This window comes from Canis lupus, chromosome 24 (assembly GCF_048164855.1).
Source record: "Canis lupus baileyi chromosome 24, mCanLup2.hap1, whole genome shotgun sequence".
Taxonomy (NCBI): domain Eukaryota; kingdom Metazoa; phylum Chordata; class Mammalia; order Carnivora; family Canidae; genus Canis; species Canis lupus.
Window position 1 is genome coordinate 45,640,850 of NC_132861.1, and position 25,747 is coordinate 45,666,596.

At 37.4% G+C, this 25,747-nt stretch overlaps 1 protein-coding gene across 10 annotated transcripts in view; it reads left to right on the forward strand.

The window, feature by feature from the left end:
* Positions 1-25,747, forward strand: part of DIS3L2 (DIS3 like 3'-5' exoribonuclease 2) — a 346,723-nt gene that overhangs the window by 90,211 nt on the left and 230,765 nt on the right. Inside the window, exon 1 of one of the 10 annotated variants that reach the window (XM_072796681.1) lies at positions 24,865-24,996. The exons of the other annotated variants lie outside the window; for them this stretch is intronic. The gene's annotated coding sequence lies outside the window, so the exon portion shown is untranslated. Of the gene's footprint in view, positions 1-24,864; positions 24,997-25,747 lie in introns of those variants that run through there. 10 annotated transcript variants of the gene reach the window in all.

The window sequence follows — 25,747 nt, forward strand, 5'->3', positions numbered from 1 at the left end:
CTGCCTCTCTCTCTGTGTGTGTGACTATCATAAAAAAAAAAAAAAAAGAAAAAAAAAGAAAAAAAAAGAAAAATTTAAAAAATTATTTAAAAATCGAAAAAAATTATTTAAAAATCGTTTAAAATGTGTTTATACAGTAAAGGGGGAAGGTACTGATATATCAGTTTTCTCTTAATTCATTGATGTGATGATTTATTTAACAAGTATTATTTTGGACATCTGCGGTACACCAGATAAGGGAATATCTTATTGAATATAACAGACCCATGTGCTCCCCACATGGAGCATACAGAAAGTTTATATCATCTGTTAGGCCTAAATGGATCCAGAAAGTCTTATTTTCAAAACCTGTTTTTGTTTCTTTGTTTATAACAATAAGGAATATCTTAACATTTGAAAAGTACTTTAACAAATACAAAAACCAGAGTGCTTTTTAAATTTTTCTAATCTGAAAGGAAAATTCTGTTCTTTCAGCAGAAGTCATCTGCTTAGCTTAAGTTCCTTTGGAGAAAGATACTTGCAGTATTATTTTTGTCTTAGAATTAATAAATTAAATGACTTTCCTAAACTCATACATTTTAACTTTTTTTTTTAATTTTTATTTATTTATAATAGTCACAGAGAGAGAGAGAGAGAGAGGCAGAGACATAGGCAGGGGGAGAAGCAGGCTCCATGCACCGGGAGCCCGACGTGGGATTCGATCCCGGGTCTCCAGGATCACGCCCCAGGCCAAAGGCAGGTGCTAAACTGCTGTGCCACCCAGGGATCCCTATTTTAGAGTTACTTGGCACTTCTTTTGAGGTCCATTTTTTTTTTTTTTTAAGATTTTATTTATCTGTTTGAGAGAGAGAGAATGAGCATGGGCAGGGACAAAGGAAAGGGAGAGGAAGAAACCAACTCTCATGAGCAGGAAGCCTGGACGTGGGGCTGGATCCCAGGATCCTGGGATTATGACCTGAGCCAAAGGCAGATGCTTAGCTGACTGAGCCACTCAGGTGCCCTGAGGTCCAAAATTGATTAAAAGAGTAAATTACTATTCATTTTATTTTCCTTTCTTCTATTTTGCCTTGAAGCTTTAGCTGTTATTTCTTAGAAGCACTGTTGGGAAGGGTTCCCTGTTCTTTAGGCCATCATCCTGAATCTCTAATGTAGGTTGAGACACAGAGTGTACGCATGTGCTTTTTTGCACTGCAGGGAAGACTTTTTAGGGATTTGGAGGGTACCTGCAAATAGAGGGCCCAGGATCAGAAGAGAAAAAAACCAAGAAAGATAAAATTCATATAAACATGGATATGGAAGAACATTATAATATGAGAACTGCCCAAGTACATTTTAAGAGTTACTTGAACTTGGGGATCCCTGGGTGGCGCAATGGTTTGGTGCCTGCCTTTGGCCCAGGGCGCGATCCTGGAGACCCGGGATCGAATCCCACGTCGGGCTCCCGGTGCATGGAGTCTGCTTCTCCCTCCGCCTATGTCTCTGCCTCTCTTTCTCTCTCTTTGTGTGACTATCATAAATAAATAAAAATTAAAAAAAAAAGAGTTACTTGAACTCTTGACTGATTATTGAACTATCGTATGTATTTTGTACCCCACAATAAAAATGTTTGTGTTGTATACTTAAAAGAGGCAGAAAATCCATCTTCAGATCATCTCAGTTTCTGATTGTGTCAGCATGGTCTCTGTCTGCTAAAAGAAAAGTGAATCTTCGTAGGAAGGAAGGAATATATTTTAGAGCTCTTACAATTTTGCACTGACATCCAACATTTAGTAAAAAAAAAAAAAAAAAAAAAAAAAAGCATCATGTATGACAAATGACCAAAAACCAAGAGAAAAAAAAAAAAAAAAACAACAGAAACACACCCATGGGTAATTTAGATTTTGATGTTATAGGAAATTGATTTTTAACATAACTGAGCCAATATTCTCAAGATAATAGATGACAAGATAGAGAATTTCACCAGAGAACTATTATTTATAGAGAGAGAATGAATGGATAGAAATTCTAGAACTGAAAAAATAATAGAGATTGATTTATTCAATATATGTGTTTAGCTAAAATTAGATACTACAGAAGAGGGGATTAGTAGACTGGAAAATAGTTTAGTAAAACAGACTGAGGCATGGAGAAAATAAAAGGATTAAGTACATATTAAATACAAGGAAAACACATTATATTTGTATACTTTGAGCTTACAAGAAAAGAGGGAATGAGACTTAAACAGTATTTTAAGAAATACAACCGAGAATTTACATTATTTAATTTACAAATACTTAAACAGTATTTTAAGAAATACAACCGAGAAAATACATAAAAGACATCAGGCCCCAGATTTGAGAAACTCAAGAAAGACCAAACAGGATTAATATAAAGCAGATCATATGTAGGCATGCTATAGAAAAACGTAATGAAATCTACAAATTAGGAGAAAAAGAGCTCTTCAAAGGAACAGCAGCTGACTTCTCAAATGAATGTGATGGAAGCTGAAGGATGATAGAATGGTATCCTGTAAAGTACAGAAAGAAGGGATGGGGCACTTCAGTGGCTTAGTAGGTTAAGTGTCCGACTCTTGATCTCAGCTAAGGTCTTAATCTCAGGATTGTGAGTTCAAGCTCTGCACTGGGTTTCATGCTGAGCATGGAGCCTACTTATAAAAAAAGTATAGCAAGAAGATAACTGCCAACCTAGATATCTATACCAAGCGAAAATATTTTTCAAAAGTAAAGGCCAAATTTGAATGAAATAAACAAATTTCTTAAAATACACAACAAAATGGTTAGAAGAAGAAATAGCAAATCTGAATAATTTTATATCTAGTAAAGAAATTGAATCTTTAATTTAGCTTTTCTTTCTTTCTTTCTTTCTTTCTTTTTTTTTTTTTAAACAAGGAAAACTCCAGGGTCAAATGGCTTTATAGGTGAATGCTTTCAAATATTTATGGAAGATAGCATCAACTTTACAAAACTCTTTGGAGAATAGAAAAATGTCTTATGAGGCCCACATATCCTAGCTGTTAAAACCTGACAAAGACAATACAATGCAAGAAAATTATAGGAAAACTTCTCTCATGAATAGATATGCAAATATTCTAAATAAATAATGTATCCATAGATACATAGAAAAAAATAATATATTAGAACCAAATGGGATTTATTCCAGGGATGCAATGTTGGTTTAGTATTCAAAATTCTGTTAATAGGGAAGGTGATAGTCCAGGCAAGGGTACAAAGTTTCCATTATGCAAGATAAGTTCTGGAGATCTGCTATACAGCATAGTGCCTGTAGCTAACAGTGCTGTATTGTATACTTTAAATTTGCTAAGAGGGTTGATCTTATGTTAAGTGTTCTTACCACAAAAATAAAGTAAAATAAATAAGGTGGGAAATAACTTGGGAGGTGATGGGTATGTCTGTGATCTTGATGGTAATGGTCATGATTTCATGGATGTGTATTTATCACCTAAATCGTTAAGCTGTGTAGGTTAAATATGTACAGCCTTCTACATGTCAATCATATCTCAATAAAGTTGTTAAAAATGGGAAAAACTCAATACAGTGAACCACATTTAAAAAAAAGATTTTCTTTTTTTTTTTTTTTGAGAGCGACAGTGAGTCAAGTATAAGCTTGGGGAAGAGGCAAAGATAGAGGGAGAAACAGGCTGCCTGCTGAGCAGGGACTCGATGTAGGACTTGATCCCAGAACCCAGGCATCATGACCTGAGCCAAAGGCGGACACTTAACTGACTGAACCACGCAGGCAGCCCTATAGTGAACCACATTAACAGAATAAAGGAAAAAAAATCTTATAATTACCTCAGTTTTTTCAGAAAAGTATTTGGTAAAATTCAGGGTCCATTTTTGATAAAAATTCTTAGCAGACTGGTAGGAGAAGAAATCCCTTAATTGGATAAAGGCTTAAAAAACAAACAAACAAGCCCCACAAAACATGGTATTTAATGTTGAAACAGTGAAAGCTTTCCTTCTGATAGTGGGAATGAAACAAAGATGCTGATTGTTACCACTTCTATTTCACATGGTACCAGAGGTCATAGTCAGTAATAAAGCATGGGGGACAAGGTGTAAGAACTGGAAAAGGAAGACAGTGGTCATTATGTTCAGATTACTTGATTGTGTATGTGGAAAACCTAAAGGATGAAAGTTCCTAAATACAAATTCAGCCTCCAAAAATTATTTGTATTCTTATGTATCAGAAATAAACCAATAATAATAAAAAATGGTACCCTTTATATTAGCATAGAAAAACAAGTACCTTGGGATAAATTTTGTGGTTGATCTTCAAGACCTCAACATTAAAAACTACATAATGTTGATAGAAGTTAAAGGTGCCCTAACTAAATGTTCATGGCCTGTAAGACTCATTATAGTAAAAATGTTAGTTCTTTCCAAATTGATCTATAGATTGAACAGATTGAACACAGTCATAGCAAGCATTTTCATGTGTGGCAACTGGTTCTAAGTATAGATGTCAATGTAAAGACCAAAAACAACCAAGGTAATTTAAAAGAAAAAAGCTGGAGTTCTTGATGCTACCCAACTAAATTCCTCATACAAGTGAGATCACACGGTATTCATCTTTCCCTGTCTGACTTCTTTCACTTAACATGATCCTCTCAGTGTCCATCCATGTTGTTACAAATGGCAAGATTTCATTCTTTTTTATGTTTGAACTATAGTATTCCATTGTATGTGTGTGATCTTCTTCTTCTTCTCCTTTTTTTTAAAGATTTTATTTATTCCTGAAAAACACAGAGAGTGAGGCAGAGAGAGACAAAGGCAGAGGGAGAAGCAGGCTCCTCGCAGGGAGCCCGATGAGGGACTCGATCCCAGGACCCCGGGATCATGCCCTGAACCAAAGGCGGATGCTCAACCACTAAGCCACCCAGGCATCCCGTGTGTGATCTTCTTTATCCATTCATTCACCCATGTTTACTTAGATTGTTTCCATGACCTTGGCTGTTGTAATTAATGCTGCAGTGAACACATGGGTGCATATAACTTATCAAATTTATGTTTTTGTTTCTTTTGAATAGATAGATACCCATAAGTAGAATTGTTGGATCATAGGGTAGTTCTATCTTTAATATTTTGCGGAAGCTCTGTACTGTTTTCCATAGCAGCTGCATTAATTTACATTCTTACCAATGGCGCACAAGGGTTCCCTTTTCTCCACATCCTCCCAACACTTGTTACTTCTCGCTTTTTTTTTTTTTGATAACTATTTTAACAGGTTTGAGGTGATATCTCATTATGGTTTTGATTACATTTCCCTGTTGATTAGTATTGTCAAACATCTTTTATGTACCAGTTATCCATCTATAGGTTCTTTGGAGAAAAGTTTATTTAGATCCTGTGCCTATTTTTTAATCAGATTGTTTGGATTTTGCTTTTTTTCTTTTTGAAAAGCTGTGCATGAATTACTTATATGTTTTGGATATTAATCCCTTATCAGGGATTTGCAAATATTTTCTCCCATTCAGTTGGTTGCTTTTTCATTTTGTTGATAATTTCCTCTGCTATGCAGAAGTTAGTTTGATATAATCCCACTTTATTTTTGCCTTTTTTGTTTTAGGTTTTGGAGTCATACTCAAAAAATAATCACTAAGAATTTTATTTTTTATTTTTACATTTTTTAAAGATTTTATTTATTTATTCAAGAGAGACACAGAGAGAGGGAGAAGCAGGCTTCTTGCAGGACTCGATCCCAGGACCCCAGGACTATGACCTGAGCCAAAGGCAGATGCTCAACTGCTGAGCCACCTAGGTGCCCTGAGACATTTTTTCTTAAATGATTTTTATTCATTTAGTCATGAGAGACACACAGAGAGGCAGAGTCATAGGCAGAGGGAGAAGCAGGCTCCCTGTAGGGAGCCCGATGCAGGACTCGATCCCAGGACCCTGGAATCCATGACCTGAGACAAAGGCAGATGCTCAACCACTAAGCTACTCAGGTGCCCCAATAATGTCAAGGAGCTTACCACCTATGTTTTCTTCTAAGAGTTTTATAGTTTTAGGTCTTACATTTAAGTCTTTAATCCATTTTGAGTTAATTTTTGAAAATGGTGTAAGACAGTAGCGTAGTTTCATTCTTCCACATGTGGCTGCTCAGTTTTCCCAGCACCATTTATTGAAGAAACTGTCTTTCCCCATTGTATATTCTTGGCTCCTTTGTCATAAATTGACCATATATGTGTGAATTTATTTCTGAGCTCTCTGTTCCATTGATCTGTGTCTGTTTTTTTAAGTTGAATTACAGTTGACATATATTAATTTCAAATGCACAACATGGTGACTCAACAATTATATACATTAAGAAATAGTCACCACAATAAGTGTAGTTACCATTTGTCATCACTCAAAGTCATCATGATATTATTGACTATGCTCACTATGCTGTACTTTTTATCCCTGTGACTTACTTATTTTATAACTGAAAGTTTGTATCTCTTAAATCCCTTTCACCTATACCCCTGCCCACCTTCCTTCTGATAAGCATTAAATTGCTTTCTATATTTGAGTATGTTTCTCTTTCTGTTGTTGTTTGTTCTTTTTTTGTTTTTGTTTTTTAGATTCCAAATATAAGTGAAGTCATATGGTATTTGTCTTTCTCTGACTGACTTATTTCACTCAGTATCCATGTTGTTAGCTCCATCCATGTTGTTGTGAATGGCAAGACTTCATTTATGTGTCTGTTTTTATGTCAATACCATATTGCTTTGTTGACTGTAGCATCAGAATCAGGAAGCATGATGCCCCCAGCTTTGTTCTATCTCAAGATTGCCTTGGCTATTTAGGGTTTTTCTAGTTCCATACAAATTTTAGGATTGTTTTATTTCTGTGAAAAATACCATTGGAATTTTTTAAAACTTTAATTCCAGTGTAGTTGACATACAGTATTATATTAGTTTTAGGTGTATAATATAGTGATTCAGCAATTCTGTACATTACTCAGTGCTCATCATGATAAGTGTCTTTTTTTAAAGATTTTATTTATATAATCATGAGAGAGACAGAAAGAGGGGCAGATACACAGGAAGAGGGAGAAGCAGGCTTCCTGCAGGGAGCCTGATGTGGGACTCAATCCTAGGACCTCAGGATCACACGCTCAGCCAAAGGCAGATGCTCAACCGCTGAGCTAGCCAGGTGTCCCATGACAGGTATCTTCTTAATCCCCTTCACTTATTTCACCTATTTGTTTAAGAATCTGTTTTTTTGGTTTGTCTCATTTTTTTATTTGCTCATTTGTTTTTTTCTTAAATTCCACATGAGTGAAATCATATAGTATTTATCTTTGACCAACTTATTTCACTGAGCATTATACTCTCTAGGTCTAACTATGTTGTTGCAAATGGCAAGATTTCATTCTTTTTTTATGTTTAAATAATATTCCATTGTAAATATATACCACATCTTCTTTATGCATGCATCAGTCGTCGATGGACATTTGGGCTGCTTCCATAATTTGGCTATTATAAATAATGCTGTAATAAACATAGGGATGCATATATCTTTTTGAATTCGTGTTTTTATATTTTTTGGATACATGCCCAGTAGTGGAATTACTGGATCATAAGGTAATTCTATTTGTAATTTTTTGAGGAACCTCCGTACTCTTTCCCACAGTAGCTGCACCAGTGTCCATTCCCACCAACAGTGCACAAGGGTTCCTTTTTCTTTACATTCTCATCCACACATGTTTCTTGTATTTTTAATTTTAGCCATTCTGACAGGTGTGAGGTGATATTTTATTATGTTTTGATTTGCATTTCCCTGGTGATAAGTGATGGTGAGCATTCTTTCATGTGTCTGTTGGCCATTTGTATGTCTTCTTTGGACAGATGTCTGTTCATGTCTTCTGCCATTAAAAAAAAAGATTTGTTTATTTGAGAGAGAGAGTGTGCATGTGGTTGGAAGGGGGGCAGGAGCAGAGTCAGGGGGAGAGAGAAACTCAAGCCGACTCTGTGCTGAGTGCAGAGCCAGACACAGGGTTCAATCTCAGACCTTGAGACCATGACCCAAGCTGAAACCAAGAGTTGGTCACTTAACTGACTATGCCACCCAGATGCCTTTGTCTTTTGCCATCTTTTTATTTAAAGATTTATTCATGAAAAAAAAAAGATTTATTCATGAGAGAGAGAGAGAAAGAATCTCAAGCAGACTCCCTGAGAGCATGGAGCCTAACACAGTGCTCAATCCCATGACCCAAGATCATGACCAGAGCTAAAACGAAAAATTGGATGCCCAACAGACTGAGCCATCATTTGCCCCTGCCATTTTTAATTGGATTATTTGTTTTTTGTGTGTTGAGTTGTATAAGTTTAGGTGTACTAACCCTTTATTAGATATGTTGTTTGCAAGTATTTTCTCCCATTCAGTAGGTTGTCTTTTAGTTTTGTTGATTGTTTCCTTTGCTGTGTAGAGGCTTTTTTTTTAATGTAGTCCCAATAGTTTTGTTTGTTTGTTTATTTATTTATTTGATTTATTTGGTTTGTTTGGTTTATTTATTCATGAGAGACCCAGAGAGACACACAGAGACACAGGCAGAGGGAGAAGCAGGCTCCATGCAGGGAACCTGACGTGGGACTTGATCCTGGGACTCCAGGATCATGCCCTGGGCTGAAGGCAGGCGCTAAACTGCTGAGCCACCCAGGGATCCATTTATTTATTTATTTATTTATTTATTTATTTATTTATTTATTTATTTATTTATTTTATTTATTTTCCTTATTTATTTTTTAAGTAGGTTCCATACTCAGTATGGAGCCCAACATGGGCTGAACTCCCAACCCTGAGATCAAGGGTTGGATGCTTAACCAACTGAGCCACTCAGGTACCCCACAATAGTTTATTTTAAAAATGCCATTGGAATTTTGATAGAGATTGCACTGTGAATCTGTATGTAGATTGCTTTGGATGGTGTGGAAATTTTTTTTTTTTTAAGATTTTTATTTATTTGAGAGAGAATGAGAGAGAGTATGCATTAGTGGGGTAGAGGGCAGGGGGAGACAGAGAAAGAATCTCCAACAGACTTCCTGCTGAGCACAGAGCCTATCACAAAGCTCAAACCCACAAACCTGAGATCATGACCTTAGCTGAAATCAAGAGTCACTCAAATGACTGAGCCACCCAGGAGCACTTAGGTGGTGTGGACATTTTACCAATATTGCTTTTTCTAATCCATGATCATGAAATATATTTCCAATTATTTGTGTCTTCTTCTTTTTCTTTCATCAGTGTCTTACATTTTCAGTGTACAGGTCTTTAACTTCCTTGGTTAAGTTTATTACTAGATATTTTTCTTTTCTTTTTTTTTTTTTTTTTTTTTTTTTAGAGTGAGCATGTTGTGTGAGTAGGGGGGAAGGGGAGAGAGAGAGAGAGAGAATCTTTTTTTTTTTTTTTTCTGGGAGAGAGAAAATCTTAAGCAGGATCCAAACTCAGTGCAGAGCCTGATGCGAGGCTCTAGGTCATGACCTGAGCCAAAATCGAGAATCAGATGCTTAACCTACAGAGCCATCCAGACACCCTGGTATTTTTTTTTTTAAATGCATTTATAAATGCGATTGTTTTCTTAATCTCTCTTTCTGATAGTTCATTATTAAAGAATAGAAATAAGCCAGATTTTTGTATATTGATCTTGTATCCTGCAAATCCATTGAATTTATTTATTCTAATATTTTTTTGGTGGAGTCTTCTGGGTATTATATATAAAATACCATGTCATCTGCAAATAGAGACGGCTTTACTTCTTCCCTTCCAATTTGGGTGCTTTTTAAATTCTTTTCCTTGCCTAACTTTCTGGCGAGGACTTCCGATACAGTGACAAGGGTGTGCACCCTTATCTCATTCCTGATCTTAGAGGAAAAGCATTAAACTTTTCACCATTGAGTATGATGTTATCTGTGGGTTTGTCATTTATGACCTTTATTATGCTGAGGTATGTTACCCTCTATACTTTGCTGGGAGTTTTGATCATAAATGGATGTTGAGTTTTGTCAAATGCTTTTTCTGTGCCTATTGAAATGATTGTACGATTTTTATCTTTCATTTTGTTAATGTGTGTAACTTGAATCTCATTTTAATTTTTAAAAAAGATTTATGTATTTATTTGGGGAGGGGGTGTGGAGGGGCAGAGGAAGAGGGAGGGAGACTCCCAAGCAGACTCCACGCTAAGCCTGGAGTCCAGTGCAGAGTTTGATCTCATGACCCTGAGATCACAACTTGAACTGAAACCGAGAGATGGTGGTTTAACCATCTGAGCCACCCAGGCGCCCCTTAAATCTTATATTAAAGATGATGGAAAAAAGATAAAGATGATGGAACTCAAGCATGTTTCAAGTTAAAAGTAATGTGACATGCTTCAAGGTAAGTGTTGACCATCAAAGCCAGTACCCCAGTTCTAGAGGGCTCTAGTTCTATGTCCATTTCCTCAGATCACCAGCCTTTAAATACGGAGGATTTAAGTGCATGTTGTTTAGTTATGTTGCTGATACAGTTTGGGTTGGGATGGATGGTATTGAGAGTGGGTGACTTTTCTCTGGTTCTAATTAGAGCTATAGGATGATATTGAGGTAGTAGAACGTATGGTGGAGAGATTAATTATAGATGTCTACTGGACCTGTCTTTATGCTGTGCATGCACTAGGATGTCCCTGTCACACATTTTCCCTGATTTGGGTATCTATGGCCTCGAAATGGCTTCCTTCAGTTTTAAGTTATCTAAGGCTCACTGTGGTTTACAGATTTCTTCCTGCTTGAATTGGTATGAAGTTAGGTAATGTTCTTTTCCTGTATGTGGAAACAGGACCTGGACTCCCATCTGTGTATGGGTGAATGGGTATAAAGCCAGGTTGAAATCAATCACTGATCACAAATAATCTTTGGGGTAAAGTATCTACCCCAGATTGAAATACTAACTAAATGGTTCAAGAAAGCATTTGGAAAATTAAATGTAATAGTTATGGCAGTTAAATGCATGTGAAGTTGTTTGATCCATAAGACATATTTTTATTCCTGCCTGTTTTTAAAAATAGCTTTATAACTGAAGACTTCTTTTTTACATCTCTGATTCTGAGTTCATAGTATTGTATTTTGGAAAAGCTAGAAGTATTAAATAGTGCTTCTAGGGTAAAGCATCTGTCAGTATTTCCATTATAAAATTCAATTTTAAAGGGTTTAGAAGTCAGCTGTAAAAATTTGTTCTTGGCTGATACTTTGTATACAAAAATTTCTGCCCAGGATAATTTTCAGAAGAATTTTTTAGTGGCATAAACTGAGGTTATATGGCTGAACTAGCTTACATTGAACTCATTTTTTATGCTTCTATCAAGGTAGGGGAAAGATGACAACTTTTAAAACGATTCAAATAAAACAATATGAAAATTGTATTTCCAGCCTTGTACTCTTAGAAAATTGTTGGTTAAAAAAATGTTACTCCACCAACAGAAGACTCACTACTGGCTTAAGTATCAAAAATAATAGTACCACCAAACTCAGCATAAGCCCCAAATTTAAATGACTTCAGAATAACTTTTTTTTTTTTTTTTAAAGAATATCAAGGGGGTGACACTAGCCAGGCCGGGTTGATCCTTCTTTTTTTTTTATTTAAAGATTTTATTTATTTTTATTCATAGACACACACACAGAGAGAGAGAGAGAGGCAGAGACACAGGCAGAGGGAGAAGCAGGCTCCATGCAGGGAGCCCGACGTGGGACTCTATCCCCGGTCTCCAGGATCACACCCCAGGCTGCAGGCGGCGCCAAACCGCTGCGCCACCGGGGCTGCCCCAGAATAACTCTTTTAAGACCAGATTTTAGCAGCTGATTTTGAAAGCTGTATCTGGGGCTGCTCATTTGGGCCCCTCTTGTTGAAATATAGTTTGTTACCTGGGCTTAGCCATGTACAAAACAAGGAAGGAAATGCTACTGGGAAAGTGAAGACATGTTTCTTGCATAATTGGAGATCTACCCAGGGAAGCCAGAGTGCTTCTTAATAGAAGTTAATAGAACTTTGTTCCTAAAGCTTTGGGCAAGTCTCAGCTTGAAAAGAAGATGCTCCATAATGTATATAAGCTCCTTACTTTTATATTATTGTGAACACACATGCACATACAGTTCTGTACTTTACAGCTTGTGGCCAGCTTCCTTTTTTTATTCTTTTCTACTTCTTCAAAGTTAAATCTCATAAGCAGATTGATTACCTCCAGGGATAATTTTATATGTGGCAGCCAGACTAGTCTCAGAGTTCACAATAGCTTCCTCTGTGGTGTCAGATTCTGAACCATAGAAGTATAGTCCACGTGCATAGAACCCACAGGGGACATTTGAGGTCTTGTCGGATTTGAAACGAAACATGACTTTATGTGAAATATAAATTGTAAATTGTATTGGAGTTGTTCAGGAATACAGTCTTCATGGTAGACAAGGAACTACTTCATTCATGAAAAACACCCCCATCTCCCCATTATAAAGTAATGATGATGCTATATACCATATTTAGGGCCAAATAGAGTAAAAATAATAACCATCCTTTGGTTTTTGCTCTTAAGGAAAACAACTTCCTTAGATAAATATATTTTTAAAGTCAAGTCAGTGTTTATTCAAAGGTCTTGGGAAATTTGTTTTAGATTCATCTTGTGTACCTTGGGGGCTCAAGCTCTAGGTGTGCTGGAGGTAGAAGGAAACTTCTTCCTTGGTTTCAGAGATTGAGACATGTTCCTTCCTCTGGAGTCATCTCTGCTATGAAGTCACCTTGCCTGGTCCAGTTTTATATGCGTTATTATAGGGAGAGACAGGCACTCATGTTGTCATGACGTACTGGTTTGGAAATGATAGTGTCTTAAAGGGACAGAAGGGCACTACTATACTATCGAGCAAATGTTTGAATTCACAGTTCCTAAAAAGTGGGTATGTTTAGTATGTAGATGCTATTTGGGAAAGAGCAAATTATGTCATTTCCCAGAGGAGTAGTCTATTACTGTTATTTTATTTCAGTTGCCCAAGATTTGGCCAGTAGAAGCCCCCAACTTGGCTTCTGCATCATTTTAACATGTTCTCATCCTTCTTTGAACACTATTTTCTGGAGATGTTCCAGCCTCATCTTTCCCTGCTAGTGCCATGGAATCAATCAGCTGTTTTCTAAGAAGCCCTCATTCCTTTTAGTCGAGAAATCCAGATGCTCCCAAGTCCTCTCAGTGAATAAAACTAGGAAATAGAAATATATATCCCCTCCTTCCTGTCTGTCTGCCTGCCTACCTACCTATCTTGAAAACTGAGTCCACACAGATAGTTTCAACACCACAGAATTCATTATAGTTTCCCCCTTTCCATATCTGTGACTTCTAATACTGAGAAACATGGCTCTTATTGTCCACGCTGTATTTACGTTTTTGTTCTTCCCATTTGTAACCAATATATAATACTGGTAATTATTGATAATACTGCTCTGCTCTTCCACTAGATCACCCTTCTTGCTTGGGCTTTAATCCTGTTGGGTCGCTGCCTAACTCAGGCCCTGGATTCTCCACTGTTGTACCACATTGTTTTTTAGCATGGGTCCTTTGAAAGTTGGGAGTTCTAGCTTTTCTACATGGAATCCCATGACAATTGGTGTACAAAAACCTTAGTTCTACTTGTGTTTAGAGTGTTATATATCATTTCTATATTAATATCTTCCTCGAGGGCTATCTTTCTTTTTTTAAGCATCAAGTTGAGAAAAAAGAAACAAATTTTGCATTTGTGTGTACATGCATGTGATTTTAGGGTACATCTGAGTGACATTTGGGCCTCTCTTTGGCAAGAAAGAACTTAATTTTCCTTTGTGGATTTTGCATATATGTGTGTGATGGTAGAAATAGTGAGAGGCTCTTCAGAAGCTTCTGGCTCTAATCACACTTGTCTGTTGTTCCTCAAACATGCTTACTTCCTGGACTTTTCCATACCATCTTTTTCATCTGTGTCATCCTCTTGACCCATCTTTTATATGTTCTTCCTTGGTCATCTCAGCAGGAAGCAGTCATTCCTCTCACTGCCCAGAGCTTACGCCATTTGAAGGATGTGTACTTTTGGTTAAAGATATTTGGGGATGTGCCTTGTGGATCCTACTTATTTCCTGGTATCAGTAGCCTGGTATTAGTGATGATATTTTTGAGTGCTTTGTTAACTATTAAGTGTCACCTCACTGTAAGGAGGTGTTACTTAATGCCTAGTAGATGGCTTTCAACATTACAAGATTTTGAGAACTGTTTACTAGATTTAAAATTTTGGCAGAATGAAAAATATTTGGTTTCAGTTGTTTATTTTGGCTCATACTTTCCATGTTTTAATTGAGTTTTTGCTCCCCTGTGTCTATAGATGCTAAGCTTGCTTGGCTTGGGTATAAAAGAGACTTATTTGGTTCACATATTTATATACAGTAAAATTCTCCCTCTTTAGTGTTCAGTTCTATGAATTTTAGAACCTGCATGGATTTGTGTAACCTCTACTACAGTCAAGATGGAAAACAGTCCCACCATACCCAGATTCCCTTGCATCTCTTTTTATCTGCACTTCCTCTCACCCCACAGCCCTTGCCAATCACTAATCTGTTATCTGTCCCTATGGGTTTGCCTTGTGTAGAATGTCATATCAATGGAATTATTTTGAGTCTGGCCTTTTTCTATGAGCATAATGCATTTGAGATCCATCCATTTTAGTGTTGTTGAATACTATTCCACTGTATAGATGTCCCAGAGTTTGTTTACTCATCCCCTATTTGAAGGACACTTGTATTCTGTTCTTTTTTTTTTGACCGTTAAGAATAAAACTTCTATGACCACTGCTGTACATGTCTTTGTGTGGACATACATTTTTATTTCTCTTGGTTAAATAGCTAGAAGTAGAATTGCTGGATCATGTGGTAAGCTTGTCTTTGTCTTTACAAGAAACCATGAAGCTATTTTCCAGGATAGTTGTACCATTTTTTACTTCTATTAAAAATGTATGAGTCAGTTTCTCGACATCCTCGGCAGGACATAGTAATATATAGTTTAAACCATTCTGGTGGGCACATAGGACTATTGATTTTGTTGTAGTTGTTATCTTTTGTTTTGCATTTCCCTGATGACAAAATGATGCTTGAACAGTTTTTTGGTGTGTACTCATTGGCTATTTATATACATATAGTCTTTTCTGAAGTGTCTATGCAAGTCTTTAACCCAGTTATTAAATTGTCTTGTCTTTGTATTAATGAATTAAGACTTCTTTATAAAATATGAAAGTCCTTTGAAAAAATAAAGTCCTTTGAATGTACAAATGTTATTTGTATATACATATAACTACATACATGTATTTGTGTAGTTGCTTTATCCTTGTTAAAATATCTGTGATTGGGGATTTGTTTATTTCTCTCTACTTTGTCAGTTTTTGCTTTATCCTGTTTGAGGCATTTTCATTAGGTGCATATACATTTACAAACATTATAGTTTACTAATATAATTAGTATTTGCTATATTTTACTAATGCAAAATGTTTATTAACACAGAATATGGGCAGCCGGGTGGCTCAGCGGTTTAGCGCCGCCTTCAGCCCAGGGCCTGATCCTGGAGACCTGGGATCGAGTCCCACGTCAGGCTCCTTGCGTGGAGCCTGCTTCTCCCTCCCTGTGTCTCTGCCTCTCTCTCTCTGTGTCTCTCATGAATAAATAAATAAAATCTAAAAAAAAACAACCCCAAAACAGAATATTCCTTCTTGACCCCTGTAATACCCCCTTTTTTTTAAAAAAAAATTGATGTTAATATACTACTTTAGTTTTATGAGACTGTTTTCAAAGAATGGAAATGTTAGAGAATGCTGCATACAGATATTAGAAAGGTTTATAATAGAGGGAGGGAGAAATGAAATACAATGTTGGGGGGAAGGTATTACCCAGTAAGCAGAGCCCTCAAGGCAAGAAATAGTATTCAAAGTTAGATCATTTTGTGGCTTCAGGCTAAAGAAGGATAGTTGCATATACAAGTTGATTTTCAGAGTTGGCCATACTTTAAATCTATTTTAAAAATCTAGCAGTAGGTACAGAGTTTACAGTGTGCCAGCAACCACTAATCAGAGAAGTGTGGTTTCAGTTTTTATTATCAGTATATGAAGGTGGTAGTTCAGACATTCGCTGACTTTTTAGATGATTGTGGTTAATCTACTAATAGTAAATTGTTTGTAGGGAACATCATTAGCCTCTTGGGTTGTACCTCTTACATTACTGTTCTGAATCACCCTTGTCCTGAAAATTTTTCATTGTATACTGTATGGTTTTCTGAAATGGTCTGCAAATTGAGCTTATTTTTCAATGAGGTTCAGGATATTGAGGTATTTCAAAGATGTGAAATCCATTTTGCTGGAGATTGGTGTGATGTGAAGGAATCTGAGGTCAGATACTACAGCTGTGTCTATACATGTAAAAATTTTAAATACAAATAAACTTTATTTGACATGTGCTTTACATTCTTGACTGTATTGTTTAAACTTTTTGGGGTATTTTCTTTCCTGCATGATGTTATATCCCTGCTTTGATTTCATATCAAAAATTGTTATAATTCTGAGAGGGGAATGATTTTTGATTCAGGGAAACAGTTGGAAATTAAATCAGTAGGCTTCTGTGAATAAATACAGGTAATTGTCTTTAAAAAAGAGCCCTACTTTGAGCTGCTTTCTCTTTCTGTTTTTGCTTAAATCATGGTGCTTAAACTAATGACACTGAGATCAAGACCTGAGTTGCTATCACTCAGCTGATATCACTGATATCACTTATCACTTAAGTCAGACACTTAACTGAGCCACCCAGGCACCAATACTTCGAGCATTTCTAAGGAGACTTTGGCTTTGTTTTTTACTCGGGTTGAAAAATTGGTCACATTCCTTAGATACAGGGATATATCAGTCTAGTCCATCTCTTTGCCCTGGTGATTGATTCACGAATGGGCATGCAACCCAAATCAACCCCAGCAGAGTAATCCTGGGACTTATATGCAGAGCACCACGTAAGAATTTCTTTCTTGGGATGCCTGGGTGGCTCCCGCATCGGGCTCCCTGGGGGGAGCCTGCTTCTCTCTCTGTGTCTCTCATGAATAAATAAATAAATAAAATCCTTAAAAAAAGATTTCCCCCCCCTGCGCTCCGGGGTCTCTAAGAAGATAGGATATAATTCTGAAGCTACTGGATCCTTCTTTATACTGTGAGGAAGAGGCTGCCCTGGTAATGGAGCTACTATTGAGGGCATGTGAGCACAAATACCAGGTGAGCCTCACAATCTGATCAGTAGACTCAATTATATAAACTAGTAAGTTACTTAAAAAGAGCCAATTCAGGGCCACCTGGGTGGCTCAGTGGTTGAGCATCTGCCTTCGGCCCAGGTTGTGATCCCCGGGTCCTGGAATCGAGTCCCACGTCGGGCTCCCTATGTGGAACCTGCTTCTCCGTCTGCCTGTATCTCTGCCTCTCTCTCTCTCTCTCTCTCTCTCTCTGTGTCTCTCATGAATGAATGAATGAATGAATGACTAAATAAATAAAATTTTAAAAAGCCAATTCAAGTTGTTTTTTGGTTTCTTGCACCTAAATTAGTCATTACAAATACATTTGTTTTAGGGATTTTGGTAAAAAATACAGTAAAGATTAAGATTGAGAAGAAAGCGGTCACTGTATAGAGTTACATGTACTTGTATACATTCTTTCACCAAATCTCAATGGTTATTCCTTCCATGGACTCTGTTCTTGGAAGGTCTTTAATCCAGTTCTGTCTTTTGTGGGAACTCTTCCCTGGGGTCTACTTACCCATATTTGCTTTTATTTACCTTCCTGCCCTACTTTTCCTTATTTGTGTCTGAGCTTCAGAACTTGGTGTGACATTCTGCCAAATTCTATTTCCTATCTCTCTGCTCGTGTCTGGCATCAAAATATTTAATACCTTACTAGCAAGATCACTCTAGTTGGATTCTACTATGTTTTGTAAACTATGTCTCCTTTAAGGTGAAACATACCTGCTTCTTCTTCCTCTCCTTGGTGACTAGGTCCAGAAGCTTGGTTGTACCAGAGTTAGCTTGTGATTGGTTAGTTGCTGATGATGGCCATGCAGAAGAGGAGTAAGAGTACATGTCACAGGACACCCATAATTCTGTTTTGAGTCCTGTGATCTCTTAGGAGCAGCGGACTGCCCAGAGACCCTAAACCTTGACTGGTCAGACTTTTTTCACTTCCTCTCCTGCAGTCTGAGCCTGGTCTGCATTAGCCTGATCTGCTCCTTGACAGATACAGATCATTTTTGCAAGAGCCCCTTTTCCTTTTTTTCTTGAAATATTTAAGACAAAATTGAACCATTTTTAAAGGGAGTTGTATTAGTTTTCCTTTTTGCAGTCACCAATAAATAAAAGAGAGAGAGACAGATCTTGCTGTTCTAAGTTGCTAGAAACCTGTTTTTGAGTTGCAATCTAAGTGAGGAAAGAAGTTGCAGTGGCCTGTGAATGGTATATAATGGAAGGGATTGGCAGGTAAGATTCAAATGGTCTAAAAGGTCAGTGGACATTCAAAAGGTCTTTCAATGGTAAGCCCCAAAACAGAGAATTAATTTCTCTAAGGAAGAGAAATCCATAGAAAATTTTTGAATAAGAAGGTAATTTAATCAGATTTTTTCGGGTTGTTTCTGCTAATTTGTAGGATGGAGCATGAGAATATCAGGGAATTTGTAGAGCTATAAGAGCACTTGTAAAAAGACAAGTGAAGGATTTAGTGAAGCAGTATGTTCAGCAGTAGGAAAGGGTCAGTTGTGGTTGTGAGGTTTTGAGTTTGCAAGGCTGGAAGAAAGTGATAATGGTGTTGGAAAGAAAAGAACAGGAAAGGGGAGTGCTTTGAGGGGAAGGACCAGGGTGATTTTTGATATTTTGAGTTTAAGGTGATAATATCACATTACGATGGGATCATATAGGAGGCATTATATTAGGTACCATATTAAGTGCTAGGAATATAACAATGAGCAAACAGGCCAAGTCTTTGCCTTTGTGGAACTTGTGTTTCACTGGGAAGGACATAATGGTATAAATAAAATACCATGTTTAACATAGCATATTCAATAGTGATTAGTAATAAAGGGGAAAATAAATAAGGAAGAGATACACGTTTGGTGATTGGGGTTTAGATTTTATTTATTTTATTTTTTAAAGATTTATTTATTTACTTTAGAGAAAGAGAGAGCATGAGCGGAAGGGGAGAGGGAGAGGGAGAGAGAATCTCAAGTAGTCTCCACACTGTGAGGCTGAACATGAGGCTCAATCTTATGACCATGAGACCATGACCTCAGCTGAAACCAAGAGTCAGAGGCTTAACCAACTGTGCTACCCAGGCACCCCTGGGATTGAGATTTTAAATAGGGCAATCAAAGAGGACCTCCTTGAGAAGGTGATTTTGAGTAAGAATGGAAAGAAATGAGGGAACTATCCTTGTGGAGATCTTGGGGAAGAGCAAAGATGTTCCTGTCATGTTCAAGGACTAGAAAGAGCTGAAGCAGAGAATAGCTGGAGATGAGGTCATGGGTGTAGAAGAGGGATCATAGGACAGAAGTATGGGTCAGGGAGGGCCTATGTATCAGTCAGTATTTGAGTTTTAACTCTAATAGAAGTGGAAAGCCTTGGAGTGTTTAGAGCAGAGAATTTGACACGATAGGACTTCCATTGGGAACAGACAGGGTGAGAGTAGAAGCAGGGAGACCTCTTATGAGCTATTACCCATATTCAAGTGAGAGATGATAGAGCCTGAACTAGGATGGTGGCCAAAGTAGCAATGAAGATAGAGTTGATATGATGAGCTAATGAATGTGGTAGTGATGGTGGTGGTGGTGGTGGTGGTGGTGGTGGTGGTGGTAGAGTGTGTGTGAGGGGCAGGGGAAGAAGGGAGGAAGGAATTGATTGATTGAAAAAGATAAAGAATCTTTTGCCTGAGTAACCAGTAGAATGGAAATAGTTTGTTCTGTTCCTGTTAACTGAAAAAGATACTTTTGAATGAAGTACTTTAGGCAAACAAAGTTCCCAATAATACATATACCTTTAAGAATGTCTGTAATATGTCTTTAAAATGATATGTGCATGGTTATACTTTATAATGAGAGAAGCTTATTGGCAAGCCTTGTCAAGAGCTCCCTGTGGAAATATCAATTGCTTTTCTTGGCTCCAAGGTATTTCCTGAACAGTGTATTATACTGTGTCCCAAGTGTGCCATTAAGGGATTTGAAAGTTTGTTAAAACATGTGTGGCAAGTGAGTGCTGTCATTTAAGCCCAGCCAGAGGAGCCAAAAAATGAAAAGCATCTCCTAGGTGGACTTCATGACATGCATTAACTCTGAATGGGAGGCTCAGGTAGTTAAGAAAGGCAGGGCTTTATGTCCTTACCCAAACCCTTTAGCTGACACTTGTAAACAGCCCTTTCAGCAGAAAGTACCTGTAGACATAGGTATATGTAAATCTTTGGGAAAAGCTCCGTTATATCAAGTTGATAAGAACCTCCTACTCCTGGGAAATGTAATAGAATTTATTTGCTTGGAATAGAATTTTCCAGCGCTAATATGGACTTGCTGTTTTTATAAGAGGTAACAGCACTTTTCAAAGATGGCTTTTATGTTTAAGTAAGGGTTTTTCTTTATCAGTAAACAGGAAAATTATGAAATATATCATGCTTGGAGTTTGGGTAAGCCAGCATGATGAAAATGTTACTTGGCATTTTTGTTTAGGATTCCACTGGACTTGTTTCATTACAGGAGTTCTTTCTGTTACATATCAGTTTTGAAATACATTATATTAATTCTAAAAGGAAGGGAAAGAGACATCTAATCAATATCAGTTGGTGAAGTGACTAGTTCTTGATTCTGGTATCAGTTGCAGTTGATATAAATTTACCTTTCTGAGGGATGGATTGGTACTTTACAACTCTGCAGCAATCAGGAATACCCCTGGAGGCTGTGCTGGGGTCTGGGCTTTTTTTCTTTTTCATTTTCTTTTTCTTTTTCTTTTTCTTTTCTTTTTCTTTTTCTTTTTCTTTTTCTTTTTCTTTTTCTTTTTCTTTCTTTTTCTTTTTCTTTTTCTTTTTCTTTTTCTTTTCTTTTTCCTTTTCCTTTTCTTTTCTTTCTTTTCTTTTCTTTTCTTTTCTTTTCTTTTCTTTTCTTTTCTTTTTCTTTTCTTCCAGGCATTTGGGATTTTTCTTGCTAAAACTGTTGTTTTCAAGTTGGGGAATGAAGTCTATGGTTATGTTTAAGTTTATATTGAAACTGAAATTGTAATTTAGGTATGAAGGCCTAGAATTATTTTAGAAAAGTACATTTATTTAAATGTCTTCCATAAGTTTTACCTGTGATAAAGTAACATGACTTTTTCTCTGGTTTCCAGACAGTGCCTTAACAGAGGGCAGTATGATATCATGCAGTATCATGTACAGAAGCATCTGAATGTAGCTGGCTCTTGCTGCTTAGTAGTTATTTTGTTCATCTCTTGTAACTTCTTTTAGAATGCTTCTTTTATAATTGATTCAAGTCTTTCTCATTCTCTTTGGAAGTAAAGGAAACCAATATTTATTGAGCGTGTTTTAAATGCCAAGCATTTTGGAATCCTCTGGGGAATATAAAAAATGAATGTGACATGGTTTACTGTCTGATGGAAGAGTGAAATATGCAAAAAATTAAGTGGAATATAGCCTGATCAAGATAATCTTGTAGGGCAGCCCGGGTGGCTCAGCGGTTTAGCGCCGCCTTCAGCCCAGGGCGTGATCCTGGAGACCCGGGATGGACTCCCATGTCGGGCTCCCTGCGTGGAGCCTGCTTCTCCCTCTGCCTCTCTCTCTCTCTCTCTCTCTCTCCCCCTCTCCTCTCTGTGTATTCTCATAAATAAATGAAATTAAAAAAAAAGATAATCTTGTAGTGAAAGAAAAGTTAAGGAATTAGCAGTGGAAGAAAGGAAAGAAATAGAACATTTCTTAAGAGAGGGAGATTACTCAGAGAAGCATTCACTGAAGAGCTAGATTTTCAATTTTGAGTATTTTCTGGCTTGCAAAATACCTAGAGACATTTCATGCATTGGATGTTAGTGGTGGGAGCCATATGTGTAAAACTCACTCTGAATCTATTGGCAGGAAATCTCCCCTAAGAGCATCTAGGACTAAGGGCAGTGGATATAGAATCCTAGATCTGTGTATATGTCACAGCTCTGCCATTTAGGAGCTGTGGGATTGTAACATGTCAGACCTTGATTTTTTTCCTCTTTGAGATAGACATAATCACTCTCCCATGTATCACTGTGGGGGGGGGGTCATTGTGTTGATTAAGTCAGTTAATATGTGAACTGCACAGGGGAGATTGTGCATAACAAGTTATGAGAAATGGTGGGCACCTGGGTGGCTCAAGTCAGGTAAGCATTTGACTCTTGATATCAGGGTCATGAGTTCAAGCCTGGCATTGGGCTCCATGCTGGGCTTAGAGCCTTCTTTAAAAAAAAACCCCAAATTTGAAGAGTCACAATAAAAAGCCTTAGTGTTTAACATATTCATAATTATATTTAAATTTTCTCTGCTTCACTAACTCCTATTCCTTGTTGAACCCTCTTTAAAGGAGTCTTTACTCAGGACTCTATTCTCAGCTTCTCTTTTCTTGACACTTGGCCCTGGGACACCTTTGCTTAATGGTCATTCCCACTGTGTTTAGCTCCCTAATCTTTCTGCCTTCCAGTATGCTCATCCCATCTCCAGATCTACATTTCTAGCTACCAGTTGAATGTTCCTCACCACCTTGAACTTTCTGGGTTTAAAGACTAGATTTGTTTTTCCTTAAACAAATATTAACCCCCAGATACCTGTGCAAAGAGCTTTTCATAAATTCTCAGTTCCATCATAACCTTATAATACTGGATACTCTTACCTTAGTTTAAAGATAATAAAACTGAGATTCAAAGAGATTTAATACCTTTCCCAAAGTAGTATAGCTAGTAAGTGGCAGAGCTGTGATGCAAGCCCAGTTGTATTGACTAGAGTTCCTGCTTTTAACCATTTTTTTCCTACTTCCCTACTTCATTAACTTTATGGTAAAGACCAGACTCATTAAATTGGCCTTCAGGGGTCTTCATGTCTGCTTCTTCATCCTTCTTTCTCTGACTGTACATTGTCACCATTACTTGCCTTTATTAAAGGAAAATTTGCATTTTCTTATATCTCCTTGGTTTTGCACAACTGTCCTTTTCCAGTTTTATCTTCTCTTTTTTCATGTGTTCACCTATCAAAATCTGAGGAAGGCAGGATAGCATGTTGGAATAAGCCTGCACAGGAATCAAATGGATCTATTTTCTATTTTACTGGATAGTTTACATTCAGGCCAGCAGTGTATTGTTGTACATTCTTGCTAACATTTGGTATGCCCACATTTTTAGTTTTTGCCTCTGTAGGTTTATAGTGTTATCTCATTGTAGCTTTAATTTGCATTTATCTGATGACTAATGAGGCCAAGCACCTCATTAGTAGAGCACCACATTTTTATTGGCTACTAGACATTTCTTTTCTTTTTAAAAAGATTTTATTTATTTATTCATGAGTAACATACTGAGAGAGAGAGGGAGAGAGAGAGAGAGAGGCAGAGACACAGGCAGAGGGAGAAGCAGGCTCCCAATAGGGAGCCTGATGTGTGACTTGATCTCAGGACCCCGGGACCAGGACCTGAGCCAAAGGCAGATGCTCAACCACTGAGCCACCCAGGTGCCCCAGGCATTTCTGTTTTATAAAGTGCCCTTAAGTCTTTCCCCCATTTTTCTGTTGGATTGTGTCTTTCATTGATATGTAGGAGTTTTTTCATGCATTCTGGATATGAGCATATATATGGCTTATCTTTAAAATTTCTTTTGCATTATCCTAGGATAAAAGGAAAAATTTATTTTACTGCAATTGAATTTATCATTTTTCATGGCAGTGCTTTTTGCGTTTGCTTTATATATATTTCCCTATATATTTTCTCATGTATTATTTCCTAAAATTCTGCCAGGCTTTTCAAGTAGCTTTTTCCTTAGCCATTTTCTACTTAAACAGTTGTATAGGATCTCTGATTCAGCAAACATTCTTGTCTTCAAAGTAGGGGGATTCTACAGAGCATTTTGCAATTACTTTGCTAACACAGGGGTTATATTTCTCTTAAAGTACAGAAGTCATGCTACACCCACCCTCCTTTTCCAAAAGGTATGTCTCCTCTCTCATGTGTCTCTGAACTCAAGATTCTGGGCTTAAGCTTTCTCCTGATTCCTTTCAGTAGTAAGCTTGTCATCGCTCCCCTTAATTTCATCCTGATGGTTGTCAGGGTTCCTCCTTGGTACTGCTGAGGAGGTGAGGTTATTATTGCTCCCTATCCCCCGGAGTGTCAGGATTATAGCCTGATGGCTGAGGAGGATCATCTTTTTCTCTCATCACATTGCCACACCACTCTGTTGCCCAATTTCACATTCTAAAAAGAGTCAGTAGGCAGATGACAGACTTATCCTCGGTAAAGCTAACTGAAGGGTATATCTGACAAACATTTCTGTGTGTATGTATATGTGCATTTGTGTTTGGGAGGGAGGGTTTAAGGGAATCAAAATTATTAAGTATTGTAGAGTGCTATTATTTCTTGAGCATTTTTCATAGCTTCAAGTGACACTTGTACTTAATATCTGTATGCGCCAATTGATATCTGCCTATATTTTCCTTATTTTTATTAGCAGGGTTTCTGTGATGCTCATCCCATCCTGTTCATGGAACACTCTCAAGTCTGAGAGTGAAAAAGTTCTGTGTGACCCAGCAATGTGCTTCCCTCACTAATCCGTTTCTGTCCTGTCCTCCAGAGACTAGACTAAACCTCCAAGGGAGGATAATCCCAGTTGCAGCATGCACTCGGAATAATAAGTGCAGTCAGCTGCCTCACTCTCAGGTCTGTGGAGGAAGCCAGAGGAATTTTTAAAGTCCTCAGTTAACAGGTCAGTAATACATCATTTTCCTCAGGCCCCCATCCTTTCATTCTGAGCCCAGAGCTCCAAAGTACTGATTGACCTGAGCTGGTGGCCTTCAGCGTCAGAGCCCTGCTCTTTTTTCTTGTGCTTTCTTATGGATATTTTCTATTTGTGGATATGCATTTTTCTTTGGAGGAAGGGTTTACAGCTTTCATCTGATTCTCAGAGGGATCTGCTAAACTTCAAAGTTGAGAACTTCTGAACTGGAATTTTCGACATATTCAAGGTCAATCTCACAGAAGAAGGCCTCTTACATTATAGATCTAAGGAAAATCGAACTACTAGTTTCTAACCTGTGTATGCATGTGTCTGGAAACTGTCCTGAAAGTTCTTTTGTATACCGATCATCTTTTATACTCATTTTTTCATTTTTAAGCCCACTTATTCATCTGTTTATTCATTGAATATGGAACACCTACATTGATTATGCAAGTTTGCTATAGAATATACAAAGAGACGTAAGATACAGCTGGTGAGCATACAGTGTTAACAGATGAGGTAAATTGTATACGTAGACAACACTAATACAGTGAAGAAATTGTGAAGTGCCATAGAAGAGGTACATACAAATTGCTTTGGCACTTTAAAAATGGGAGATTTTACTTTTGCCTGGGGCAGGTGGTAGGGGATAGGGGGGAACTGGGAAGATTGTGCAGTGGACTCTGGGTTATAGAAAATACAAGCCAATTGGATGAGGTCTTCAGAGACGGATTTTAGA